The sequence below is a fragment of the Gossypium hirsutum genome, chromosome D13 (assembly GCF_007990345.1).
Source record: "Gossypium hirsutum isolate 1008001.06 chromosome D13, Gossypium_hirsutum_v2.1, whole genome shotgun sequence".
Classification (NCBI taxonomy): Eukaryota; Viridiplantae; Streptophyta; class Magnoliopsida; order Malvales; family Malvaceae; genus Gossypium; species Gossypium hirsutum.
In genome coordinates, this window is record NC_053449.1 from 48460596 (window position 1) to 48476491 (window position 15896).

General features: G+C 30.4%; 1 long non-coding RNA gene across 2 annotated transcripts; it reads left to right on the plus strand.

Annotated features, from left to right (window-relative positions):
• The first annotated feature begins 748 nt into the window (after positions 1 to 748).
• On the plus strand, positions 749 to 3733 carry LOC107919011 (uncharacterized). 2 transcript variants are annotated; one of them, XR_005922932.1, is made up of 5 exons: positions 878 to 1373; positions 1462 to 1524; positions 1661 to 1738; positions 2569 to 2656; positions 3332 to 3733. It is a non-coding gene; the product is annotated as an uncharacterized lncRNA (long non-coding RNA). The 2 variants fall into 2 exon arrangements; XR_001690333.2 differs by having other exon boundaries at positions 749 to 1524.
• The last annotated feature ends 12163 nt before the right edge of the window (positions 3734 to 15896 follow it).

Genomic DNA, 15896 nt, shown 5'->3' on the forward strand with positions numbered 1-15896 from the left:
ATTATTTTTAAGGTGAGCCGATCACACCTCAATCAAGGATCGGTGGCAACTCCAATTTTTTTTTAAAGTCGACAACTAAATTTTTGTTTTCAAAAAAAATGGTTTCGACACAATTTGTTGGGAAACATTTATTTTAATATTTTTAGTATTTTTGATGTATTATATTCTTAAAAATATATAAAAAAAATTAATACAGCAGGGTCAGGCCCGAGTTTTAGCATTTTTATCTAGATCACGATTAGAAAAAATTTCAGGCTTATTTTTCAAGTTGAGCCCGGGCCTAGCAAACAAGCCTAAAATTTTGGTTGGGCCTGGTCCGACCTATGGACACCTTTACTCATAAGTAATCTAGAGAATGTGGCTCTCTTTTTTCTAAAGATGAGATATTAAAAAAAAGTTACGATGTGTAATTTAGGGATCATAATCTTAATATATATAACTTTTACACATTAATCCTAATTTCTAATCAGCTCATCATCAATTAGAAATTAATTACTAGAGTATCAAACATATTTGATCCATACTTATTTAATAACTAAATCTCAATAAATCTTAACCAAATTAAGTCACTTTTGATTTGAACTAACATTTTATAATAGTAAATAATATGCAATTACTCTTATTATATATATATATGATGATGATATTATCTAACAACCTTAACATTTTGATTTGAACTTATAGACCACTATCGGGTTCCACGCTGGTTATATATTATCAATGAGATGCATAATTTTGAGAATAATTTGAGGGAGGATTGAATTACTTGTGTTCCTCTTTCAATTGGAATTTAATTATCAAAATTAACAGTTCATATCAATTCCTTTACAACATGTTTGGTGCCAATACATCCCTAATCAGTGGGCCCCACTTAAGCTCATGGTAATGCTATTACGGGTGTAATACATTATTGATCTAATCGGTGAAATCCACCGATTTCTAATCCGTCTCTTTTGCTCAGTTTAGGTGCTGCTTCACTTTACCCTCCCTTTATTCCGTTGTTTGGTTCATGCTAATGCTATTACGGGTGTAATACATTATTGATCTAATCGGTGAAATCCACCGATTTCTAATCCGTCCCTTTTACTCAGTTTAGGCGCTGCTTCACTTTACCCTCCCTGTTTTACCCTCTGCCTCTTCTGTTCCCCTTTGCCTCTTTTGGTTCCTTCCTTCTACCTTCTGCCGATTTGCCCTAAGCGTTTTTCCCGATTTGCTCCCTCTGTTTCTCACAGTTTCTGCCGATTTGCTCAGTTTCTGCCGATTTGCGTCTTCTGTTTCTTTTCTTTTTCTTTACAACATTACGGTTGGCCTTCTCAACCAGTCAACCTTTTCTTTTCTTTTCTCTCTGTCACTCTTTCGATTGCTCTCAGTTGGTGGGTTTCTAAGTTACTGCAACTGAAAGGTAAATGTTTCTAACTCTCTTTTTCTCTCTGTAATGAGTTTCATTGGCTGCCTTGTTAGGGCATGGTTTATTCAGAGGTAACAGAGGACGGTTTATTCTCTGTTGGAGAAATGGAATGTATGGTAAGTCTTTCCCTTTACATGTTTACTTCTTTTTTTCTCCATAATGTCAAATTTTATTAGAAAATCTATTTATGCTAACTTTTTTTTTCCTTAATCACTCTCACAAATTTAACAGCTTTGTAAATGTTTTCTGCAGGGATGTTGTGTAAATGCTGCCATGATTGCAGTTGCTGATTACACCAATGGATCTGAAGGATTTACGTATAATTACTATGTGGGTTTCTGTAGAGTTCTTTTCGACTTGTCTGATTAACCATAACTAGGCAGTGTGCTCAATTGATAACCTATTGGAATTTTAATATATGCTTCTATTTAAGCCTTTAAGGTTATCAATTTTCTCCTAGGAAGCCTCTTATTCTGTTGAAACCAGCCTTCCATGCAACTCTTTAATAGTAGAACTGCTTTTTTGTTATCTTACTGGGATTAGAAGACAGTAGTTTAGAACTGAGCATACTCAAGCTTCATGCCTTAATGTAATTTCCTGCATTATTTTGTAAGAAGCCATTTTAAATCTTATATATTGCTATTATGCAGCTAGGATGTCTGCTCACATGCAATGAATCCGTTTTAGTGTTCTTGGTTTATTGTAGTCAGGGTAACTGGGGAATCAAATGTTTTCCAGAAGCTAGTTCTAGATATTGGGCTTGGAAATCCATGTTTTTTAAATGAGTAAATGTAGCTTAAAACCTTTTCCGGGTTTGCTTGTCTTTATCTGAATATGATCTTCAGTAGCAGAAACTTTATCAACACGAGATTGGTGTGAACTGGCTATGGTGTTGCGAACTATCTGGACTTATGGTTGTTGGGGTGTATGAGGTTTCTCAATAAAGGGGTTATACACGAATATGATTTGTGGTCATTGCTTATGGGGACTTTCATTCCGCAAAATTATTGCTTTTATTGAAGTCTAATATGAGGTTACTGGAATTAATATTTTAGTGTTATTTTTTTACAACCTTAATGTGAGTGTTTTGTTACTTATTTGTTGAAAGCAATTCAAACCAAAGTTCTATTGGAAGTAACGTGTGGAATCTTACTGTGCAGCTCAAATGACTTGGAATGAGGTTAGAAGGCAGTGGGCCGGAGATCAGTCTCAAAAATAAAAAAGAATGCCCCGGGAACCAATAATGAGGTATATGCCTGGAGTTTCTTCCTACTCAAGATATTGAGTATCATTTGTGATTTTTGTTCAACTAAACTCTCAAAACCTCGCTTTTATATTCGTGAAACAGTAAGGAATTCAACTTTTAATTCTTAGCATCTTTATAGTGCATTAGCTACGATCTCATGCTGCTTTAACTCGGCTTTTGGGCATTTGCTTTCTTTTCTGCTTTGTTGGAATCTCTACTTGAAAGTAGTCGGTACTACTAGTAATATTAAATTATGAACAGTTTCCTAATCACTCTTTATCAGAATATTTGCTGTCAAACTCTCGTGCTGTAGGATGCGCTCGTGAATTCTTGTAACCAAGCAATGGATATCTTTTCGGTGCTACTTTAAGCCACCTCTTGGACATGCCCCTTCCCTTTTGTTATGATCCAAATATGGTGCATGAAGTTTGTCTAAATATGTGTTAACTAGTTAATCTACTTGCAGATGTATTTTGGAAAAAAATAAGATAAAACAATATGAACCCAAACCTTTTCTGTTTCTCCCCTTACAGTGCAGCCGCGTGCTATATTCTTTGGTTCTGGGTTTGCCTTGCATATATTCAGTCTTCTTCAGTATGTCATGGCTACTTACTATAATATCGGTGTCTAGACATTCAGTTCCTCTCATTATTTAACCTTGGAATCACCTTTTGCAGCTGGACCACAACTTATGAAGATTTGCTTTGTTCGACCGAACGATTTCAACAGCCTATTCCATTAGCTGTAAGTGTGTCTCAGAACATCTTTCAACTTTCGGCTTCTGGCTGACATTGATATGCCCATTTGCATGGTGAAAATGCAAGAGATGGTGGATTTTTTAGTTGATACCTGGCATGAGGAAGGCCTCTATGACTAGAAACCTGGGAGAAATCATTTTGGTTTGCAGATTGACCAAAATAGGTTGTACCCATTTTCACTTTCAAATTGATCGAATGATAGATAATGTTAGTAGCTTGTTCTTGATGGTGTTGGAGTTGAACAACACATTGTGGGGTTTTAGCTCATGTATTTGACTACTCTTCTCGATTATAATCTCCTCGATTGATAAAATTTTAGCTGATGGATTGTGAGCAAGGCTATCGGCTTTTTCTGGATCCCTCACTCAACCGAAACTTGCTTAACTATTTATATTGAGTTAATTGCACTAAACATCCCTAAAGTTATGACCCTCATTTTAAATTAGTCTTCAAATTTTAAAATATTCTAATTACATCCTCCAATTATCGATATTATATAAATTATGTCACCTAAGATTTTTTGTGTTATTTAATGGTTAAATTAATAATTTCATTAGTTTAAAGATGTAATTAGAAGATTCGTATATGTATATGTTTTTCTTTATGAAAAAGAAAAACTGAGTAATAAAAAGATTTTTTAAATATTTACAGGGAAATATTTATTTGATAGTGGCAGTAGATTTTTTAAATTCCATAAGTGTGGTTAAAAAATCATATTTTCATAATAAATATTTAAAAAGTAGGATAAATTATGTTAACGGTGTATGTACAAGAGCTAAGAACTTTTAGAAAATTGTCATGTACTTTTAGATTTATATTTTAATTAAAATATATTTAATAATAATTATTTCAAATTATATTTTATAGTATCATATATTATGATTTTAGTAAATTCATATAAGAATATTAATTATTAAGAATTTTATTAAATTATATATTTTAATTATAATATATTTAATAATAATTATGTTTAAATATGATTAAATTATTTATTATTGATAATAATAATCTTATTAAAATTTAATAACAATAATAATAATCATTTACCTAAATAAATTTCTGCTAAGGGTATTCTAGTCGTTTTAGTTTTTTCCCCTATGCTATTACGCATTTATTCCATTCAACCAAACACAAGAATACTATTACGCCTCTATTCCATTACATTCAACCAAACAATTGATTTGCTATTACACCTCTATTCCATTACGCCTCTATTCCAATACAGCGAACCAAACGTGCTCTTAGTGTTAGAACTGATTTAGAAATTTAAATTGGAAATCAAATTTAAAATATATAAAACAAGAATGTTTGATGTCTTTATTGTTAAGTAAAAACGTGCTTGTTTTACACCAAAAATAATAATAATACTAAGGTGCTTGTTGGTAATTTTAGTAAGCGAAATATTAGCGACCATTAATTTTAGTGGTGAATTTGGCTGAGAATGTTTTTTTTAGGCAATATTTTCATTTTTTGTTCTAATCAATTCGACAGAAAACATTGATAGCACGTTTGGTTCGCTGTAATGGAATAGAGGCGTAATAGCAAATTAATTGTTTGGTTGAATGTAATGGAATAGAGGCATAATAGTATTCTTGTGTTTGGTTGAATGGAATAGAGGTATAATAGCATAATGGAAAAAACTAAAATCACTAGAATACCCTTAGTAGAAATTTGTTTAGGTAAATGATTATTGTTATTGTTATTAAATTTTAATAAGATTATTAATATCAATAATAAATAATTTAATCATATTTTAACATAATTATTAAATATATTTTAATTAAAATATATAATTTAATAAAATTCTTAATAATCAATATTCTTATATGAATTTACTCAAATCATAATATATGATATTATAAAATATAATTTAACATAATTATTATTAAATATATTTTAATTAAAATATATAATTTAATAAAATTCTTAATAATCAATATTCTTATATGAATTTACTACAATCATAATATATGATACTATAAAATATAATTTGAAATAATTATTATTAAATATATTTTAATTAAAATATATGATTTAATAAAATTCTTAATAATCAATATTCTTATATGAATTTACTAAAATCATAATATATGATACTATAAAATATAATTTAAAATAATTATTATTAAATATATTTTAATTAAAATATATGATTTAATAAAATTTAAAATAATTATTACTAATAAATTTTCTTATATGAATTTGTATAATTTAAAATAATTATTATTAAATATAATTTAATAATAATATATAATTTCATAAAATTCTTGATAATAAATTTTCTTATAGGAATTTATATAATTTAAAATAATTAATATTAAATATAATTTAATACTGATATATAATTTCATAAAATTCTTAATAATAAATATTCTTATATGAATTTACTAAAATCATAATATAACTTGAGAATTATATTCTGCATAAACATAATTAACTTATATTAACAAAATGTTAGATAAAAATGAAATTCTACATCATAATCCATATGTTATATAGTTTTACAACATCAAAAAGTTTGAACATTGATTTTTAATGGTCAGAAAGAAATCTTCTGACCCATTCCAATCGCGCATCAGAAGGTAAACTAAAGAAAACGAGCATTTGAGTTGGATGATCTGGAATTTTACTCAAAGCTCGATACCGCTCATCGATGGTTAAACCTTCAATTTCCCATAAGGTTGAATATAAATTTGTAGCTTTCTCTTGGATGATCTGGAATTCTTCTGACTTCTGCTGAACTACCACATCGGAGGCAATACTCCTACTGATTTGTTCGCAAATGGCCCGCATGTTTTCGACCAATAAAGTGGCAGCCTCATTAAATGAAGAAGACATATTATCACGAGCATCAGATTTCTTCTTTTTCTTGTTTGAAGATGAGGAACCCCCTTGGCCTCCATCTCGTCGTGACTCCGTAGCATAAACATCCATGTCATCCAAAGAGACGTCAGCTTCGCAGTCATAGAATGAGTTTCTTTCTTCATTCATATCTGTAGTAGGTACACCCTCAGCATTTATTTCTTCAAGAACATCAACAGCTGTTTGAGCATCTTTCCCAGTCGCTCGATCTCTTGCGTATATGGCAGTAAGCTGGTCGTCGTAAGGGAAAGTACGATGTCTGAATTGAGCGGCTTCTTTGTGACTTTAAAAAAAGAGGAAATCATATTAGTTATAAGCTTGGTAAAAATAAGATAATAAAGACTTGAAATAATTCTTACCTTTAAATAGGAGTCCCAAATCGCATCTTCAGCAACAACGAGCTGCCTATGCTCGTCCCAACCAAAACAGCTATTGTTTTGGCCATTAAGCATGTCATACACGATTGACCACTCCCTTTTTAGTAACCTAATCCTTGATTCAGTATTAGGTTTCGCCTTCAACATTGCATTTGATAAAGCCTTTTCTAGCATTTTTTTCGACTCGTTTAAATAACCGGCTTTGAACCCGGTATCAGTATTAAATGTTCCAACATTGTGCAAGTCCACCATGCAGGAAACCAATGTTGCATCTTCTTCTGGAACCCATTTTCTTTTAGTTCCTCGAGAAGCTTGAGAAGAAGCATTTGATTCTAGAACACCTGACATAATTATCTTAAGAAAAAAAACAAATTATATTAATTACTATTAATATCATGAATCAAAAGGTGAACACTTTATAAAATTATAATTAAGTTCAATATCATGAATCAAAAGCTCAATACTAAATTTAAAATTATAACACATGTTGAATGAAAAAAAATTAAATTATAATTCAACAAGTTTAGTACAATACAAAAATCAATTCAAACACCACCAAAGTTTCACAAACTAGATACATAAAATAACATAAACAAATTAACTCAAACTCATTTTCTCCCTAAACCTAACTAATTTCTAGATGCTTGCCATTCATTGAACATTTGGTTGGATAGTTCCATCCTCCAAGTAGCCCAAGCATCCGATGGACGAATATTTGCGATATTCGGTTCATCGTCATCCACCACATTATTAGGTAATCCTTCTCCCACATCCGATTCAATAGGATCAATACTCATATGGGTTCGAATAAAATTATGAAGCAAACAACATGCAATAATAATTCTATTGTACACCTTTACAGGATAGAATGATGGACTCCTAAGTATTCCCCATCTAAGTTTTAATAACCCAAAGCATCTTTCAATAACATTACGTACTGAGGCATGTTTCATATTAAAAAACTCTTGCGGAGAACTTGGGTGATAACCCTGACGCCACTCGTTCAAATGATATCGTTGTCCTCTAAAAGGTGCAAGAAATCCCTCACAATTTGTGTATCCAGCATCAACTAGATAATAACAACCTATAAAATAATTTTTTTTTAAAATGATTAATTCAGCACAAAAAGTTTGATCTTAATGAATAATTCAAAGTCCTCTAACTATCCACTTTTCCATGAGGAACTTTTAGTCCATGTCTTCTACTAATGGCATCTCGAAGAACCCGTCCATCAGCAACTGAACCTTCCCAACCAGAAAAAACATAAACCAATTGCATATCAGGTGTACAAACCCCTAGCATATTTGTTGCTATGTCACCTTTTCGCGTTCGATATCTAGGTTTATCAACTGTTGGAACCCTAATCTTGATGTGGGTTCCATCAAGAGCACCTAAGCAATTCTATATCACATGATATAAAACCTTGAGTTAGAATACTAATTTAAATCTAAATCAACTAAATGTTGTACAAGCTATATATAAAACTCAGTCCAATACCTTAAACCATTTCCACCTTGTGTCAGAAGAATCAGCTATAATTGGCTCCGCCTTTTTAAATAACACATCTTGTAAGCGTATAACAACATTTAAAACACTATGAAATGCTCTTCTAACAGTTTCCCCGGACCTTCTAAAGTGATGCTTGATAACTCGATTTTTCAGGTGATGGGAGATGATATGTAAAAACATTGCCACTTGCTCATCAACAAGCATGTTTCTTGACGACTTCAATCCCCCTAACGATTCTAACATCTCACATAGTTAAAAAAAGACAGTTCTATTCATCCTAACTTGTTCAATACAGGTCTCGTCACTAGCATATACAAGCCTTTTCACATAATCCCGTTTTGCATAAAAATCTAAGGTATAGGACCTAATCCTTGGTCTATAAGTATGTAGGCTAAGGCTGGCACCCATTGTAAATAAGAACCAAATCACAATTCTACAGATTTCCAACCATATTGTCAATGCAATACCAATTCTTTACGCCTCACACTTTGTGCAATTAAAGACAGACGAGCCATTACTGCAACATATTAAAATTAGAAAACACTATCAAAGAATTGAAGTTGTAATTACACATTATCAAATAAAAATAAACAATACAAATTTAGAATCTTTACGAAGCAAAAAAGTAGAACTTAAATGATATCGTTGCAACTTTAATTTAATTTCTTTATCAATCACCCAAACAATAAAGAAAGAAAATATGTTTAAATACATTTTAAATATATTAAAATTTAAAGGTATATGTATAATTGACCTAAAATTAATTGTTGGTATTTGTTAGATTATAACTAAACTCATTATAATTTAAAATTATAAAGCATGTTCAAAGTTTGAACATTGATTAGTTTATTTATTGATGATAAGTTTAATTAAGGTTTTCTAATTTTAAAACAAATAAAATAAGAATGAGGATTTGGTTTAATAATGAAATTGAAGTTTTAAAACTTTTATAACATTTTAAATTTAAATTTCATTTTGTATAAATATATATAACTGTTTTTTGTAAATTTAATCTCATTTACATCTACAAATAACTATTAAAATGTAGTATTGTATTTGCAATTATGATTGTGAAAGAAACAATAACTACACCTTTTTCGATATTTTGTGCTAAAGTTGAATTTATGGGAAAAAAAAGTAGGTTTGATATTTAAATTGACTTAATTTCACTTTCAACTTCTTTTAAATGCTGTTATTGACATGTGTTATAGTTAAAATTCGTTAATGTGATATTTTGAAATTAAAAAAAATTCACTTCATAATTATATAAAAATAATATTATAATGAATTCGAATTAAACAAAAAAAAATTAATATTATTATCAAGTTTAAAAATTAACGTTAGCATTTTAATCGGTTAAAGTATCTAGGCTAATATTGATGTACCAAATTATATTAAAAATTAAAATATAAAGATTTAATCTTAAATTTGAACATTATATAAGCATCGAAATTGAAATTTGATTGTTTTTACATAATTTAAAAATAGAGAGCTTATTAACAGTTCAAAAATCCTTGTAAAATAATTCAATAATTATTTGAGTCTTTAATAAAAAACAACATAATTAACCCTTAATCGAATATAAATAATAGCTCAAGTAACTCGTTTACAGCATTTGATTTCAAAATCTAAATCATAATAGAACTATATCCTACTATACTTGCAATTAATAATCCCCAAAACAAGCAGGAACCAGAACAAATCAAGAACAATATCAAAACAAATGCAACAATTTCCAGTTTCATCTTCTACTCACTAACAACGAGAAGCTAATATCTGAACTGAAAAAACAACACTAACAACAATTGAAAAACAAAAAAAGCCTAACAACAATTTCCAGTTTCCATTGTAAACTCTTTCAAAAAACAGCAGACTATCAAAAAGTTGTAGCTTGCATGCATTCATGCTACTAGAAAAAGCTCCTTGAATATGAAAATAACATAAAGTAGAAGACATTGTATAAATATCAATACAGACTCTGATTTTAGATAATATAAATATTTATAAATTAGTATGCCAGAACTTCATATAACATTCTTTTAACTAATCATTTATTCTGTCACCCCATTATCAAATCAAATTATTATAATGGACCAATGTAGTAACCGAATTTATAACACACATGTACACATACCTATTTTAACATTAGCACCAACTTAACCTTTTTAACTATCCATAAAAAAAACCTAACCAAAACATACTTAAACCATATCCATCATTTATCCTATCTGATTCATATTAAAAAGAATTATGAAACACATTTACTACTAATCGTTTAACAACCAAACATATATAACCAATATACACTCAAATACATTATCAATGCAAGCCGAAACAAAATGACCCATACATTCAAACTTATAATCAACCAACTCAATTTAGTTACCAAATCCATACATACCACACATATAATATATATAAATCAACTCATTCACCACATTATTAACGAAACATAGCAACCATATTCCATATATAAATAAGTCATAGCCAAATTGCTAAAACCAAACACATAAAACATTTGAACAAGAACTCATAAAACCAAGCCTGAACCTAACGATCAAAGATAAGCCATTTTTTAACATACTCTGATAATATAAATTATATAAATATCAATAATATAAATATTTAACCTAGATTAAACAACTTCATCTAACATACGAATATTTTAGCACAATGTATAAATATCAATACAAACTTTGATTTTAGAAGACATTGTGCACAAGACACAATTTTATCAAATTTATTTTAGAAGTTAAAACCAGAAGTTAAACATCAATACATACTTGCCCTTATGCCTTAAAACTCTTTGGATTACATAACAAAGGAAAAGAAACAGCAATACAAACATGCAATCGGGGAAAACTAACCTTTCAATCGAACATGCAATACAAATATTGAAAATACCTATGGAAAACTAACCTCTAATGAGCAAATCAGGGAAGAGTGCGATGAAAGAACCTGTAATGAGAAAAGGGAAATCGATTAAGTGAACAGTACAATAATCGATGAAGAAGAACCTGCAATAATTGATGAAGAAAAGGAAGAGTATGATGAAACGAAACCATATATATATACATATATCATGATCAACAAACAAACAAATAATAAAAAAATAATTTCATAACCAGCAAGAAACGAAATGCCGATTTACCAAGAACTGAAACAATCGCACGAAAAACTAATCGTATTTATAAAAAAAATTGCAATAACACCCATTAAAAATGCATGCAGAGAGGAAAGAAATAGAGATTACTCACAGGCGGAGATAACTCATTTGCCGCTTCAAAGCGTCCGGAGATCTGAGACCGTGAAGTCGGCGAAAGATGCAAAGATGAAAGTCGGGAGCGGCTGGAGGTTTGATTCACTGGTAGCTTCTGTTGATGTTGGGAGGGAGAGGGTGGGGTGGAGATCGATTTTGGCAAAGGGAGGGTAAAACAAAGACCGATTACCTAATCTTTGCTTTTGGAAGGGATTAGAAATCGGCGCTAAAGCAGAGAAAATGCCGAATCCGTCTGCAACGTAATAGGCCCGTATTAGGGCAATACAGCGAACCAAACGGCGTATTGAGTGGGGCCACGAAATAGGGGTGTAATGGCTAATCCATTACACCCAACCAAACATGGCATGAGAATTTGAGTTGTTGAATAAGTTATAAAATTGGGATTTTTGGGATTTGTACAATATGTGAATAATATTGATTCTGTTTGGACCAAATGTTATATCATGATTTAAAGTGTTTAGAGTAAACCTGCTCCTGGGTTTGAGCGGAGGTTTGCCCAAAAAATAAAAGGATTTGGACACAATACAAAGTTTGTAAAATGAGTTTGAGTAAAATTTATGTCCCGTTTTTTATATGGGCTGGACATTGGGTAAGAATTTTTGGCCAAAGCTCGGCCAGACTCAAATATTATGTTTTAAAATAATACTATATGATAAATAATAATTATATATATTTATATTAAATCACTAATCCAATAACAATTAAACCGATTGTCCACGACTTAATTTTTTTTTACCCAACTAAATAACTCAATCCAAAATAAAAAAATTTAAAAATTATATTTTATGCAATAAAATATTTATTATATTTATTTGTTTTATAATATAATAAAACAATTATTATATTTATTTTAGTGTTTTTTTATATAAATACTTTTTAATGTGTTAGAAAAAATTTATTTTAACCTTTTTTATTGCATTCAGTGTATTATATATTTTAAAAATAATTTTAAATAAAAATTAATCTAAAAAATTAAATATGGGCAGGTCAGGTCTGAGTTTACTTTTCTTAAATTAGGTCGGGCTTGGGAAAAAAATAAACTCATTTTTCAAATTGAGCCTGAGCTTGAAAATTTGGTTTAAATATGTCATATAGGCCTGACCTATGAGCACCTCTAGTTTGGAGGAAGTATTCCCTTTATTTGTTTCCTTTATTTTTCAATTTTGGTGGCATTTTGAAAAAAAAAATACTAGAAAGTAAAGAATTGGAACCACCTTACATATGTTCAATTTCAAAATTAAATACGGTTTAAATTTCTTTTATGTATTAATTATAAATCAACAAAAGAATTTTTGCATTAAAATTGATTTTTGTAATTTTCAACATATTTTATTCTGAAGTTGAACATATCAAAATTATTTTAATTTTTTGCATGATTTTCTCACCGAAAAACTTATCCAAAATGTCACCAAAATTGTGAGATAAAGGGAAAAAAAATAAAGGATGACACCCCTCTAAACTAGATAAATCATTGTATGACATCTATGCCTAAGAAGAAAGTAAGTCAGAATTTATTTTTAAGTATAAATTCTATTTTTTGACAATAATAATTCTATCGGTTTCTATAAGAGAAAGAGAGAGATTTCATTTCCTATTGAAAGTAAGAAAATTATTGTTAATTTTTTGTTTGATTCGAAATTGTTCGAGCCCACACTTGAGGTAGTGCATAGTACGAGAATAGTAGAGAAGGTCGTTCGATTGAAAGCTGAGAACATTTAGCATTTGTCTCGCTCAAAGCACAAGTACTATTTCGGGAAAAAAGTTATTGTTATAAATATCACAAACTTGTTCAGTTTTTAAAATTTTATTTTTTCACTATACAAGAAAACCGTTTTCGAACCAGATCTTTTCCGATAGGGAGTATGGCAATGCAACACCTTCTAAATCTCCTTTGGGCTAAAATTAAGACGCTTCATTAAATAAACACCTCATGAAAGAATGGATGACCTTTAATGGTGATCCCTTTATTCATGTTGGCATAAAACTCATACACAATGTACTTCACATAAGGCTCTACATAGTAGATTGAACCAAACAGGCCCTACATTTTGATGGATTTGATCAATTTCATGATCTCCAAAGGATCTTACATTGATGTTTTTTTCATTTATAAATTCTTTTAAGATCAACTTTGCATAACGTTTGGAGTAGCTAGGGTCCTAAAATGACTTTTGTTCTTCAACCCTTATTCTTTTTTCTTACCTTCTTATTGCCTCTGTAGTAGCAGCCTATATTTTAGGCACACCTACCACTTTCATTCTCTTGTTTCTTTGTGTAGTAGTGATTAAGAGATTAAGGTTCTTGGTACAGGCCTTCAAAATGTTGATGAGATCCACATTGTCAAAAGGGTTCGAGTCTGAACTGGATTCAGTAGAGGACCCTAAGGATCTATCAACAATAAGTTTCTTCTAACTTCTGAGTTTGGCCACCATGGGTGTCTTTCCCTTTTCCTTTTCAAAAGAAGCCAAAGCTATGAATTTCTTGGTTGCTACAGACCTGGTACTCATTGTTTTTGAAGTAGTGCTAGTGACAGTAGGCACTGCCCTAGTGATTTCAACCTCAACAGATGAGGTTTTCTCAAACAAGATTTCAATTCCTTCTTGTTCTTCTTTTCTAGTTCTGGTTATTAGATGTTGGTAGGGAAGTCATCAATTTGTATAGGACCTTTGTTGGTTAAGGTCGAATCAACAGCTAGACTGGTAGTTAGATTAGGGTTGGTTTAAAGCAACTCCCACTGAGTGGTTAAGGCTTGAATTAAATCTTAAATATTTTTTATTGATTTGTTTGAGGGTTTGGAGATAAAGGTGAACCTGTTTTAGTTGATGCTTTAGTATATACAATATTGGTTTGGGCTATAGTGATAAGATCTTAAATAGTTTCAGGGATTGAGGTTTTATTAATTTTAGGATTTTCTTTAGGGGAGGAACTATGTGAAATGTTTATAGGCTTAGTAGGATTGGTTTCAAATGGTTGCAATTAGGGGGTTAGTTGTACAGGCTCTTGCTTAATGGGCACTACTTACTCTAAATATTCATATAGAGGTTCTAATTCAAAGTTTTAAAGTTTATTCGATTCAGTCTAGTTTTCATGATTTAGTCTAGTTTTAAAATTAAAATTTTCAAATGGTTGAAGTAAAGGGGTTACTTCTATAGGCTCTTGGTTAGTGGGCATCTCCTACTCTAAATATTCACCTAGAGGCTCCAATTCTAAGTTTTGAAGTATATTCGATTTAGTCTAATTTTTACGATTTAGTCTCTATACCAAAAATTAACCAAGCAACATTTTCATCAACCAACCACCATAGATGTGGTTACCTAACACCATTTTCATACAAACAACAACCTAACACATTTAAAACATGCATTCAAATAAGCACAAGAATAAGTTTAAAGAACGCTTAGAGATTTCTTGGTGGTTGCTTGAAGAAAATGATGGCAACAACAATTGAGGTGAGAAATACCAACAAAGTTCAAATTTTTACATTTTGAAAAGAAGATGGAGTTGAACTATATTTAAAGCTTTGGATGAAAATGAAAATACAAGATGAAGTTTGAGTACCAAAATGCAAATAATACCAAGCTACACTAGAAACTAACTAATAACTAAAACCCTAAAATGGTGAAGAAGACTAATGACTTAGCTAAAAGGATGATAAAAAGTAAAGACAAAGTTGACTTCTTTAGTTGTCAGCCAAAAGTGGCTTTCAACGTCTGATTACAATCCAAAAAGTTAACAAAAATGCCCTTAGAAGCTGTGTGTTGATTAGAGATGGTATTGGACAAAAGACTATCCTTGTAGCTATTTTCTCCCCATCAAGGAGCAATGTTGCGACACCTAGGCTTCGTTGTTGCAACACTCTAGACAGTAGCAAACTCATGGATTTTGGGGTCTTAATTTCTTCAGTTCAACACCTTAAGATGTAACACCCCAAAATTGGGCCTAGAAATTTTGAGAGTATTTTAGGAATTTTAGCTTATATGTGCTTGAAATTTCGTAAGGTTGGTAATCAATAATGTTTTCGATAATGGGTATTAGGAAATTAAGTCAATTTTTGAAAATGAGTTTTAAATACTTTTAATTTTGGAAAAAGGACTGATTTGTAATAGGGTCAAAATTGAGAGTGTTTATGTTGCAGTTAAACCAAGTTTTGAAAATTTATTCTAATATCACCCCCATCAATAGTTTTCACGTTAGTTTTCCTCCTTTGCTTGGTTTATGCCATCTCTTGTTTCTCCAAACACATTCCATTTGATTTTTTATTCTAAAACTATATTACCTTGATTTCTACCAACACCCAAGCCTTAAACCTCCATAGATTTCAAGAAATACAATAAAACTCACCATAGTTTTCTTTATTATCAAGTTGTGGGTTTTCTGGGTTTTTGACAAAACCTCTATTTTTCTTCCACCAAAGGTAACTATTCATTTCCTCATTAGTTTTTAGCATTATTGGATT